This window comes from Trichosurus vulpecula, chromosome 2, assembly GCF_011100635.1.
Source record: "Trichosurus vulpecula isolate mTriVul1 chromosome 2, mTriVul1.pri, whole genome shotgun sequence".
Lineage (NCBI taxonomy): Eukaryota > Metazoa > Chordata > Mammalia > Diprotodontia > Phalangeridae > Trichosurus > Trichosurus vulpecula.
The window spans coordinates 87,868,805-87,882,114 of NC_050574.1; the positions used below are offsets into that span (position 1 = coordinate 87,868,805).

Sequence of the window (13,310 nt, forward strand, 5' to 3'; positions counted from 1 at the left end):
TGTATAGATTCTGGTGCTGGAATAAATGTTTTGGTTTTTTCTTCAATGAAGAGAGTGTTATATCTTGTGATTCAAACCTGGGAGTGAATATGCCTGCATATTCACAGCAGCCACTGTGGATATCACATTGGTATCATGAACAGGATTGCAAGATACAAAACCTCCACTTGGAGACAGAAAGGCTCTAGGGAAGTAAATGGGTATCCCGGGATGGGAAAATTTGCCTTATTCCTCCCTGGAAAAAGAATGGACAAAAAGCACAGGACTTTGTGAAAAACTGGGAACTGAGGCTACAGAAGGGAGAATCCAGAGATTTAGAAAGATGGTTGCAAGCAATATCAATAGAACCAGGGGAAAAAATGGCAGGAGTGTATAGAAGAGGTTGGACCTTATTAACAAGTTATCGTATTATAAGTAAAAGCAGAGACAAATTGCTGGAGGGAAAGGTTCAGGTGAAAAAGGGGTTAGCTTATTTGCACAAGAAGCTTTCTGTGCTACAGCATTCAAACTTTCCTTTAGAAGAGCAAGCTAGAAAGTTTCAAGTGGCAAAAGAAAAGGCGACTGTGAATTTAGCTCAGAAACAGAAGCAAAAAGCTAACAAGAGGAAGGTGCATGCAACCTTTGCACAGGCTGGGTTTGACTGGGACCCAGACTCCTGGGAGGAAGATGGGGTGGGGGGGGGGAGCGGAAATGAAGCAAAGTTACATGAGGAGGCTTCTAGGAATGCAGAGGTTCATCCAATACTAAGAAGGAAGCAGGAGAACCAGGGAGTCACAAAGTGTTTAGGGAAGTAATTGAAGGTTTTACTCAACAGGAGGTCACAGATATTTTGAGTTGATTCACCCCAAAAATGGGAGAATCATGAGTATCTTGAATTGTGAGAATCAATGATGAAGGGGCCAGAGGAGTAGGTACAGATAACATAGATTGTTTGAAATTCATAGGTATTAGTCAGAATCCTTTTGTACAATAAGCTTTTAGGGATTACCATATGGAAGGAGGTAACTATGGAACTAATCTGTTAGTTTTGGCTGCAGGGGAATGAAGTAAGCAATATCCCTCTGACTCTATGTGGCCTAGTAGAGATTGACCCTGGTATTCGCTTAGAGAGTGTATGGGAAAGTTAAAGGAAGAGGTAATGAAAACTGCAATAATTGTCAGAGATGCTGATGCTTATCATAGCACTCTCTTAATGGTTCCTCATAGAAATATAATGGTGAAGATGGCTCCTCCTGCTTATAAGCACCTAATTCTGACTCTACTAATTGGAGAAATAGGGCACCCTCTTTCAGAGGTGTTGGATAAGATTTCACAGTTAAATGACTTGGGGAATGGGGAAAATCCAAATTTCCTTAAGAGAGAAGAGCAAATAGCCAGAGGATTCAAAGTCAGAATAGATTAAGAAGTACAGAATTGTTTACTGCTTTATTAAGAGCAAGGATGGTTTTGGAAGAATAGATGGTATTCCAACTAACAAACTATATAAGATGTACTGAGAAAAGATACTTAATATTAGACTGAATAGGGAAGTAGGAACCTCTCCTACAGATTCTGCTGAATCATTTTATTCAAGTTTGTCACACCTTCAGGGAGAGTAGGAAATCGGTCAAGTCTCAGCTCAGATTAAATACACTGATGGGATTACAGACCCCATATCAGTTTGACCATATATTGGAAAAATGGATCAATTACTGTAACTAGGGCATTAATAAACTGGGGCAGAGGCCTCCCTTATATACAGAAACCCTATCAAGTTTAGACATGGAACTCCTATTACCATCACAGGCCTAGGAAGGGCTGAAATATCAGACAGAGAAGTTAAACTATCAATGAAAATTGGACAATTACCTAAGAAATAATATACCATGGCCATTGTACCCATTCCTAAATACATCATTGGAATAGATATATTAAGAGGTATGACTTTAAATTTACCAGAGGGGAGATGCCAATTTGCAGTAAAAAAGGTAGGAATTAATACAGTTTTAGTGGGTAAAAAAAAATGGACCCAATCACTTTACCTGAACCTTCTGAAACAAATACTTTAAAAGAGTATCGTGTACCAGGCACCCTTAAGTCATATATTTTACCATGAGTAAGGCTATGACAGTGGGTTCATGGACTCCAGAAGCACAGCTGATGCTATACCTATCCTGCTTCTGGTTATTGTCTCCTTATTCTTTTTGACTTTTTGTCTGTTCAACTTGTTTGCTAGATTTGTTTCCTAGAGGTTTGGTGCCCTCTATTTGTAGATGCCTGACTGCTTGAGCTGGGTGTCACCCCATGTCTAAGACTGTGTTGTGTCACCCCTAGAGGTGGCAGTGACCAAACTCTGGATGCTGGCTAAAGAACTGACCCCTCGAATGGGACCTCTTGGGGCAGGGACAGCTGTATGTCCTATCTCAGCAGGAAGTAGTTATAGAAGAAGAGACCTTTGCACCTTACCCCAAGGGACTTTGGGCCCCATTCATTTGAGGGGGGAATGATGGGGTGCTTGTCCTCCAACCCCACCCTAAGATATTGTTTTATGTGTTTATTTTGTTTTATCCCTGTTATACTGTTTTAAAGTTCTGTTGATACCAGCTATCCCTAAACTCCCATTGACCCATGTAATGGATAGGAAAGATCTTGGGGCTGAATATTATGTTAATGGGAATGGGAAGACCTTTCCCATCCATTAAGAGGCTTTTGCAACCTGCCTGAGTCACATGAATCTGAGTCACATGGAGTCTGTGGTAGGAGGAGCTTGCTGAACAGGTAAAGTAGGAAGGGGTGGAGCAGGAAGTTGGAGTGAGCTGGAGCTTGGAGAAAGAGGGGAGGCAAAGAGAACAGAGCAGCTAGCATGGGCAAGAGAGGGCCATTTTGCCTAAGGGAGCTTGTTTGTGGGGTGGCCTGATGGAAAGAAGGCTTGGGGATGGTGGTGCCCCCTGCACTGATAATGTGTATAGATATCTTTGTTACTATGATGGATTTGGCTTCCTGGTGTTTGCATAAATGTTTTGGTTTTGTCTTCAGTGAAGAGAGTATGTTATATTTTATGATTCAAACCTGGGAATACACCTGCATATTCTTAGCAGCTGCTGTGGGTATCGCACTGGTGATATAGTCTCTAAATAGCTTCAAAAATTTGTTTTTCTTACAGTCTGCTATTTCTTCCTCCCCCGTTATTCTTAAATCTTCAATATTAGCCTCCTCTCCTTTTTTCTCAGAGGCTTAGAAGATATGATGATGACAAACTTGGATTTGTAGGCTATTTTACACTGGTGAAAGGAATTTTCCATGCAAGTAAAACTTGTAGAAGAGTTGTAGTCCTCTGTTTTAAGGAGTTCACAGATCCATTGAAGTATTAAATTATAGTATCAAGGGATTTTTTTTTCTAAACCCCTATTTTTTTTTCCCCTCTGGGGACCTAGCATCCATCCCTCCATCTCCTGCGCTTACTCTGGAAACAAAATTGTTTTTATGGAAATCAGAGACCTTTTTCAGGAAATATTATAATCTGGATCTTAAATAAAATCTAGTCTAACCTCTTCAATTTGACAGGTGAGGAAAGAGGCCCACAGAAGGAAAATAACTTGTCCAAGATACAAAGTTTTTATAGCCACTGATAGTAGTGTTCATTCTGTGACTCAAGCCCAAGTCTTCTGACTGTTTATACAGACACAGACACAGACACACAGACGCACAAAATATACATGCTTTAAAAGAAATGAAGAAAAGCAGAAATATTTACATATGAGGATTATAATTGCCCAACCTACAAGAAAAAACACTGAGGCAGAGATCTAAACCAATGACTCTTTATTAGACGATCCCCTGGTCCCCAGGAACATCCATCACCTCCCTATCCCGTCCAATCACTGAACAGGGAGCTGAAAGAGGAAGTAACAGACTCACTGTGGGCGGGGCTGTGCACATCGCCTCAGGTAGATCGCCCCACCCCACCATCCCCATGGGAGCCAATGAGCAGGAGCCAGGCGGAATCTGCCATTGACAGAAGAACTCTCTCAGCCAATAAACGGAATAAACAGGGAAGGAGAGGGAGGTGGGGGGGGGGGCGGGGCGGGGGGAGGCAGGGGAGCTTGCCCTCTCCTCCTGCAGAGCTTAGACTCAGTTGTAGAATCTTTGCTCTCTCTCTCTATGTATCATCTGGCTCATACTTTTCCCTGTACCTAGAATGTCCTTTAATATTCAGGTCCCCTATCCATTTTGAAATTCCTATGGAATAAGCTGTAGGATATTTGTTACTTTCTTCTATCTTCCTTTCAGCAGCCAAACTTACTTTCCTAAAGCAATCTCTCCTACCTTGGCATCCACGCTACTCAGTAAACTTCAGGGGCTTTCTATCACTTCTGCCTTGGGGTGTAGGGTGCGTTCAGGGAAGACAAGTCATTCTTCCTCTTCAGGGCTGCTTTCCATCTCTTCTGTCCACCTGATCTATCTAACTCTCACCTGTGACTCCAAGAAGTTGTAACATGCACAGGGGCCACATCCACACAGGGGCAGATGGATCAAACCAGGTTGGGGGAAACCAAAGACCCATCAGTGAGTAAGGCAGGGTGTCTACCCCAAGCATGTGAAGACTTCCCCTGGTGGAAGGGGCAGATGAGAACAACTTGTTCCAATGTGCATAAAGGCAGCTGAAGCAGGCTCTGTGGAGTGCTTAGAGCAGGAGTGGGAAACCTAAGCCCATATGTGGCCTTCTAGGTCCTTAAGTGAGGCCTTTTGACTGAATCAAAATTTTACAGAACAGGCCTTTTTATTTTAATTAATACATTTTTGTTCATCTTTTATATTTTTTATTTTAGCTTTAAAATGAATGTATTTAAATTACCAAAGAATACAATAAGTTTCAACCAAATAATCCTTCCAGATTGATCAGCACATTTAGAACAATAGTAAGCCATGTATGGTACAGAATTTTCAAATAATAGGAGTGACATCCTTTGAAGAAGCAAAGTGAATTTATTTTACAAACCTTGCAAGATTTGGGCACACCTCCATAATGGAGGAGACAAGGCAAAAGGGAATGCTGCCTTAATTTATACTCTTAATTAAAAGATTACTGCCCACCTCTATCCTTTCTTACCATTGGCTGGGAGGTGGGCTTACAGTCTAGGCACAAAAAAACTAGACAGAGGACCAAGGTTGATCCAGTCCATTCAGGTTTTCCCTATCTGGAACTCAACTGCCAGGACTGGCATCTGAAAGTCTAGAAGAAGAAATGAGGAGGAGGGGAAGAGACCTTCCTAGAGCAGAATAAAAATAGCTCATGGGTAGTCCATTATCTTCCTATTTGGTGCTAACATCTAAGAGAAGGGGAAGGGCACACCCACAGCTCCAGACCCTGACCTTCCAGACTCACCACAAGGCCAAATCCCAAGCCTCTCCTACTCCCTCAGACATTCCCTATTTCAGAAATATGAGAAGAGTTTAACCCCTGTGTGAAGTCTTCACAATTATCCGTTCCATTCAGTCCCCCCCTCTGATTTCTTATGATTTTGAAGACTTCACACATCATTGCTATATAAATTGTCTATCAACTTATCTTCCCATCATGCTTGCATCCCCATTACCCTTTTCTAAGGTTTCCATTCCTCAAAATCTCTGATGCATTGACAAATCAAAGGGGGCAGTCCCCTTTGTAAATACAGATACAGAGACCCAAAGGAAAATGATGATACAATTGTCCCTTTAAGATTCAAAAAGTCTTTTCCTATACAGCTGTCTGGCAGGGAGCATCAAAAGTCTTCTGGTCCTTGGCATTTGCTCTGTCATCTTTAGCACAGCATCCCAGCATCTTCCTCTTGTCTTCTTATAGGAACCAGCTTTCTGTCCATTCTCCTACAAAAGTCATCTTAGCACAATTTTAAGTTACCATTTCTAATCCTTATAACTCTGATCATTTTACAAATTCAAAATTGGAACCTTGACTAATTGCTCTATTTAAGAAATTCACATCAGAACCCAGTTTCTTATATTTTACATCCACTCATTATTAATTTCCTCACCAGGAGGATGATATCTCACTCAGGAATTAACAATGGGCTCCAGTACATTCATAAACACATTAAATAACAAAATCTTACAGTACATAGAACATCATAAACTTTTGTCATGCCATGTTTCTTTGATGGCATTTACAGAATAAACTCAAGCCATTTTAACATTATTAATTGTAACAAAGCTTTGGGCAAGCTTGATATTAACCAAATAACAAAATGATATTCTCACAAGCCCTTGACCTAATTGTCTCCATACCATTACCAAGAAAAAACCTAACTTATACAAGACCCTATACAAGACCCTCATAAACTACCCTAACATATACAGGAACACTAGTTCCAGTCCTATAGTAACCTAAAATGTTCCATAATCAATTATTTTAATAGATTTGTTACTGTACTTACAAAATCTTCTGATTATAGAAATTTGCCACCAAGAGAGTAGGGACTTAGAGTAAGGGGACCATATTTTCCCCAGCTTCCTATCAACTCCAGGCAGAAGTTATGTCAAACTGCAAGCTGCATTGAGCTAAGCTTAAAGTCTGCCAGGTTTCAGTTAAAAGGATCAAGTCAAGAGGGTCCCACCTCAGCACGTGCTGAACAGTTGTCCTCTCAGCTTTGCCAAGAAATCATACTTCCAGCTCATGCCTGCCCTCCCCCACAAGAGGCTGCTAGCATCTTGGGGTCAGCCTTCCTTGATATTCACACCTGGAGTTAGACTCAGAAAAACAGTCAGTTAACAGTCCCATTAAGTCTTTGAATAGCAAGTTCTAATAATCAGTTTAGGATATGACTATAATCTCACATTGCTTAAGGAACATCCTTAAAGCTAGCTCTAAATAGCTTGCATGCATTTCCTCCCTTGTTCATAAAATCTTCCCATTAAGATCATAAGTTATTGCTCTAACACATTTGCATCAGATTCTCCTCTATTTTTCTATTCTTCTCTAATTATGCCTGATCTGAAAGAACTGAACCATATAACTTTATCTTTATGTTTTAGACTATGGAATGAATTCAAATACACATTTAACTTTTCCCATAATACAAAAATATTCTACAACTTATCTCTCTTAAAGAGACTTACATTGAAATTCTTTTCCCTAAACTGAAGATGTCTCTGATTTAGTTCTAGTAACTAGTTACACTATTTGTATTAATACCTAATTGCTCTTATATCAGTTTAAAACATCTAAGAATATACATACATATACATGTACATATACATATACATATATATAGACAGAGGGCACAGGGTGAGTTTAATATGAAGGGATGATATCTAAAAAAATAAAATCAAATTAAGGGATGAGGGAGGAATATATATAGAGAGGGAGAAAGGGAGAGATAGAATGGGGTAAATTATCTTACATAAAAGTGGCAAGAAAAAGCAGTTCTGTTGGAAAGGAAGAGGGGGCAAGTGAGGGGGAATGAGTGAATCTTACTCTCATCAGATTTGACTTGAGGAGAGAATCACATACACACTCAATTGGGTATCTTACCCCACAGAAAAGTAGGGGGGAAGGGGATATAAAAGGGGGGATGATAGAAGGGAGGGCAGATAGGGGGAGGTGGTAATCAAAAGGAAACACTTTTGAGAAGGGGCAGGGTCAAGGGAGAAAATTGAATAAAGAGGGATAGGATAAGAAGGAGAAGGAGCAAAATATAGTTAGTCTGTCACAACATGAGTATTGTGGAAAGGTTTTACATAACGATACACATGTGGTTTATGTTGGATTGCTTGCCTTCTTAAGGAGGGTGGGTATGGAGGAAAGAGAGGAGAGAATTTGGAACTCAAATTTTTAAAAGCAGATGTTCAAAAAAAAGTTGTTTTTGCATGCAACTCAGAAATAAGATATTCAGGCAATGGGGCATAGAAATCTATCTTGCCCTACATGAAAGTAAAGGGAAACAAGATGGGGGAGGAGTGGGGTGACAGAAGGGAGGGCTGACTGGAAAACGGGGCAATCAGAATATATACCATCTTGGAGTTGGGGGGGGAGGGTGGAAATGGGGAGAAATTTTGTAACTCAAAATCTTGTGGAAATCAATGCTGAAAACTGAAAAATATTTAATAAAATATGGAATTCAAAAAATAAGAGAAAAAGCATAGAAATCAACTGAAAAGAAACACTGAAAAAAAGAAGCATAACAAGAAGTAATTTAAATGTGAACAGATTAAACAAGTCTATGAAATGAAAGAGAATGTTAGAAAATATGAGAAATAAAACCCAGTAATCTGTTCCAGAAAACAAACAAACAAACAAACAAAAAATAAAATCAAGCTTTACATGATAGATTTTATGGACAATTTTCTTTTTTCTGTTCTACTGTGCAGAATAAAAATGCACTCTATATGTTTGTTAAATTCAGAATAAAAAAATTAATTCAGCCAGCTGGAATTGTTTTTTTTTCCATGTGCCCCTTTCTATATAAGTTCATTACCAAAGAAGAGATAGAAAGGATCATTAAAGTTAAAATGGTAAATTTTGATTAAATAAAATTAAAGATTTTGGAAAAAAAACCAATGCAGCTAAAATAGCGGCAAATAAGTGCGAGGTGGGGTGGCCTATGATCTGTGGATCAAGTTCCTGAGAAAGTTCTCATTTCCAAGTTATTTGAGGAATTAATTAAAATTTATAAGATTAAGAGCCATCCCTCAAGAGACAAATGATCAAAATCATGATCAAAATATGAACAGGAAATTATATTTTTAATATTTTATTTTCTTCCCAATTACTTGTAAGAACTGTTTTTGATGATCACTTTTGCTATTATTATCTCCATTTATTTTTCTTTATATTACTTTACTTCTTTCTAGTTAGATGTAAAGATAGTTTTCAACATTCATTTTTGTAAACTTTTTGAGTTCCAAATTTTTCTCCCTCCCTCTCTTCCTTCCCCACCCCTTACCCATGACAAGACACATTCTTATATAAGTTATACAATATACAATCATGTTAAACCTATTTCCATATTAGTCACATTGATAAAGAAGGATCAAAACAAAAGAGAAAAAACATGAGAAAAAAATACAAAAGTTAAAATAGTATATTTCAATTGACATTCAGAATCCATAGTTCTTTCTCTGGATGTGGGTAGCATTTTCCATTAGAGTCATTTGTAATTATCTTGGATCATTGTATTGTTGAGAAGAGCCAAGTCTATCATACTTCATCATTACACAATGTTGCTGTTGCTGTATGCAATGTTCTCCAGGCTCTGCTCACTTCACTCAGAATCAGTTCATGTAAGTCTTTCCAGGTTTTTCTGAAGTTTTCCTGCTCATCATTTCTTATAATACATATTCCATTACATTCACATACTACAACTTGTTCAGTCATTCCCCACTTGATGAACATCCCCTCAATGTCCAATTCTTTGCCACCATAAAAAGCTGCTACGAATATTTTTGTACATGTGGCTCCCTTTCCCTTTTTTATGATTTCTTCGGGATTCAGCCCTAGTAGCAGAATCACTGGATCACAGCTTGGTGGTCATTTGGTCATAGTTAGAAATTGTTCTCCAGAGTGGTTGGATCAGTTCACAACTCCACCAACAATGCATTAGTGTTCCAATTTTTCCACATCTTTTCCAACATTTATCATGTTCCTTTTCTGTCATATTAGCCAATCTGATAGCTGTAAAATGGTACCTCAGAGTTGTTTTAATTCACATTTCTCTAATCAATAGGGATTTTGAGCATTTTTCATATGATTGTAGATAGTTGAATTTCTTTATCTGAAAACTGCCTGTTCATACCCTTCAACCATTTATCAAACAACACTCTTTACAACCTGGCCCCTCCTAACTTTTCCTGTCTCATACTTTAATTCCTTCCAAGTACTCTACAATCCAGGCTACTTGCTCTTCCTCCCACAGAATCCTCCATCTCCTATCTCCCTGCCTTTATACTGGATGACCACATGCCTCAGATGCTCTCTCACCAAAACCTCTGCCTCCTACAATTCATGGCTTCCAGAAAAAGAAAGAGAACAAGCCATCAATGAGTTCCCTAAGAAAAACTCTCCAGTACCAGATGGATTTACAAATGAATTCTATCAAACATTTAAATAACAAGTAATTACTATACTATATAGACCATCTGGGAAAACAGGCAAAGAAGGAGTCCTACCAAATTCTTTTTATGATACAAATATGGTCATTAGACCTAAACCAGGAAGAACCAAAGCAGAGAAAGAAATTTCTAGACCTATTTCCCTAATGAATATAGATGCAAAAATTTTAAATAAAATAGTAGCAAAGAGATTACAGCAATTTATCTTGAGGATAATACACTATGACAAGTTGGGATTTGTACCAGGAATGCAGGGCTGATTCAATATTAGGAAAACTATTGGCATAATTGACCATATCACGAAGAAAACAAACAGAAATCGTATGATTATTTCAATAGATGCAGAAAAAGTTTTGGACAAAATACAATACCCATTCTTATTTTAAAATACCAGATAGCATAATAATAAATAGAGTCTTCCTTAAAATGATAATTACTACTTATCTAAAATTATTAGCAAGCATTATATGTAGTGGAGGTAAACTTGAAGCATTGGAGGTGAAAGACTGGAGGTGAAACAAGGATGTCCATTATCAACCACTGTTATTCAATATGGTATTAGAAATGTTAGCTTTAGGGGGCAGCTGGGTGGCGCAGTGAGTAGAGCACCAGCCCTGAAGTCAGGAGGACCTGAGTTCAAATCCAGCCTCAGACACTGGGCATATGTACTAGCTGTGTGAAGTCGCTTAACCCCAATTGCCCTGCCAAAAAAAAACAAAAACAAAACAAAGAAATGTTAACTTTAGTAATAAGAGAAGAAAAAGAAAGTGAAGGAATTAGAATTGACAAAGAAGAAACTAAGCAATTATTCTTTGCAGATGAGATGATGGTATACTTAGAGATTCAGGTAAAAAACTACATGAAATAACAAACAACTTTAGCAAAGTTGCAGGACATAAAATAAACCCACATAAATCATCAGCATTTCTATGTATTACTAAGAAAGCCCAACAGCAAGAGATAGAAAGAGAAATTCCATTTAAAGTTACTGTAGACATTACAAAACATTTGAGACTCTACCTGCCAAAACAAACCCAGGGACTATATGAACACAATTACAAAACACTTACCACACAAATAAGTCAGATCTAAACGACTGGACTAAGAGCAGTTACTCAATGGTGGGCCGAGATAATACAATAAAAATGATAATTCTACCTAATTTAATTTTCTTATTCAGTTCCATATCAAACTACCAAGAAATATTTTATAAAGCTAGAAAAAGAAATAATAAAAATTCATCTGGAAAAACAAAAGATCCAGAATATCAAGGAAATTAATGAAGAGAAATGCAAAGGAAGGTGGCCTAGCTGTACAAGATCTCAAATTGTATTATAAAGCAGCAAGCATCAAAACTACTTGACAATGGCTAAGAAGTAGTGGTGGATAAATGGAATAGCTTAGGTACACAAGACACAACAGTCAATGACTATAGCAATCTACTACTTGATAAACCTCGAGACTCCAGCTTCTGGGATAATAACTCAGTATTTGACAAAAAGTGCTGGAAAAGCTGGAAAATGGTATGGCCAAATCTAGGCATAGATCAATATCTTATACCCTATACCAAGATAAAGTCAAAATGCGTACATGATTTAGATACAAAGGCGAACTGGGAGAGCAAGGAATAGTTTACCTATCAGAATTATGGAGAAGGAAGAATTTATGACCAAATAAGAGATAGAGAACATTATGAAATGCAAAATGGATGATTCTGATTACATTAAATTGAAAAGCTTTTGCACAAACAAAGCTAATGCAGCCAAGATTAGAAAGGAAGCAGAAAGCTGGGAAACAATTTTTATAACCAGTGTTTCTTATAAAGGCCTCTAGAGAACTGAGTCATATTTATAAGAATACAAGTCATTCCCCAATTGATAAATGCTCAAAGGATATGAACAGGTAGTTTTAAGAGGAAGAAATTAAAGTCATCTATAGTCATAGGGAAAAAAATGCTCTAAATCACTATTGACTAGAGAAATGCAAAATCAAAACAACTCTGAGATACCACAGAACACCTAGCAGCTTGGCTAACCTGACAAAACAGGAAAATTATAAATGTTGGAGAAGATGTGGGAAAACTAGAACATTAAGGCGTTGTTGGTGGAGTTGTGAACTGATGCAACTAATTTGGAACTATGCCTAAAGTGCTATAAAAATGTTCATACTGGCCCCTACAAGGGGCGGAGCCTCACCTTGGGGATGGGAGCCAGGCTGGGTCTCCCTTGCCCAGCTGAGGCCAAGGGTGAGATCTCTGGGCTCAGCTCCAGGAATTAGTGGCACCCTCTATCCCCTGTCTCCTCCTTCACCCCATCTCACTCCAGTCCCCATTTGAACCTCAAGTTTTTGTCTCTGGCCAATCCCAAGGCCATGTTGTCTAAGCGGACAGGACCCAACACAGTCATGGTTGCTTCCTGCTTTGTCTCCCCATCTTCTTCCTGGGGCCCACTGATGAGTCCAGGGGCTGCAACTGGTTGGCAGTGGCTGCCATGAACTGCAGTGGGATCTCGACCAATTGTGGGCAGCCTGCCCCAGATTTACAAGGGCAGCATCCAGTGTCGAGGTTCTGCCAGCACTTCCTGTCGAGGAGGTATAGTGTGTAATATGCCGAAGACTGTAGATTATCTGTCAAAGCTACTGCTGATCGGGGACAGGGGAGTGGGGAAGGCCTGTGTCCTGTTCTGATTCTCCCAGGATGCCTTCAGCTGCACCTTCATCTCCACCATAGACACTGACTTCAAAATTAGAACCATAGAGCTATATGGCAAAAGAATTAAACTACAGATATGAGACACAGCTGGTCAGGAATGGTTTCGAACAATGACAACTGCATGCTACAGAGGGCAATGGGCATCATGCCTGGTCGATGACATCACCAGTAAGAAATCTTTTGATAATACCCAGAACTAGATTTGGAACATTGAAGAGCATGCCTCCGCAAATGCAGAAAAGATGATACTTGGAAACAAATGTGATGTGAATGAAAGAAGACGAGTTTTCAAAGAAGAGGGGAAAAGGTACCACTTGATTATGGAATTAAATTCATGGAGACAAGAGCAAAGGCCAATATCAATGTAGAGAATGCACTTTTCACTCTTGTAAGAGACATCAAAGCAAAAATGGACAAAATATTGGAGGGTAGTAGTCCACAAGGCAACAACCAGAGCATCAAAATCACCCCCAACCCACAAAGGAAAAGCAGCTTTTTCCGATGTGTTCATCGGTGA

The 13,310-nt window shown here is 38.9% G+C and overlaps 1 pseudogene; it reads left to right on the forward strand.

The window, feature by feature from the left end:
- Positions 1–1,865: 1,865 nt before the first annotated feature.
- LOC118836651 lies at positions 1,866–13,310 on the forward strand (annotated as a pseudogene).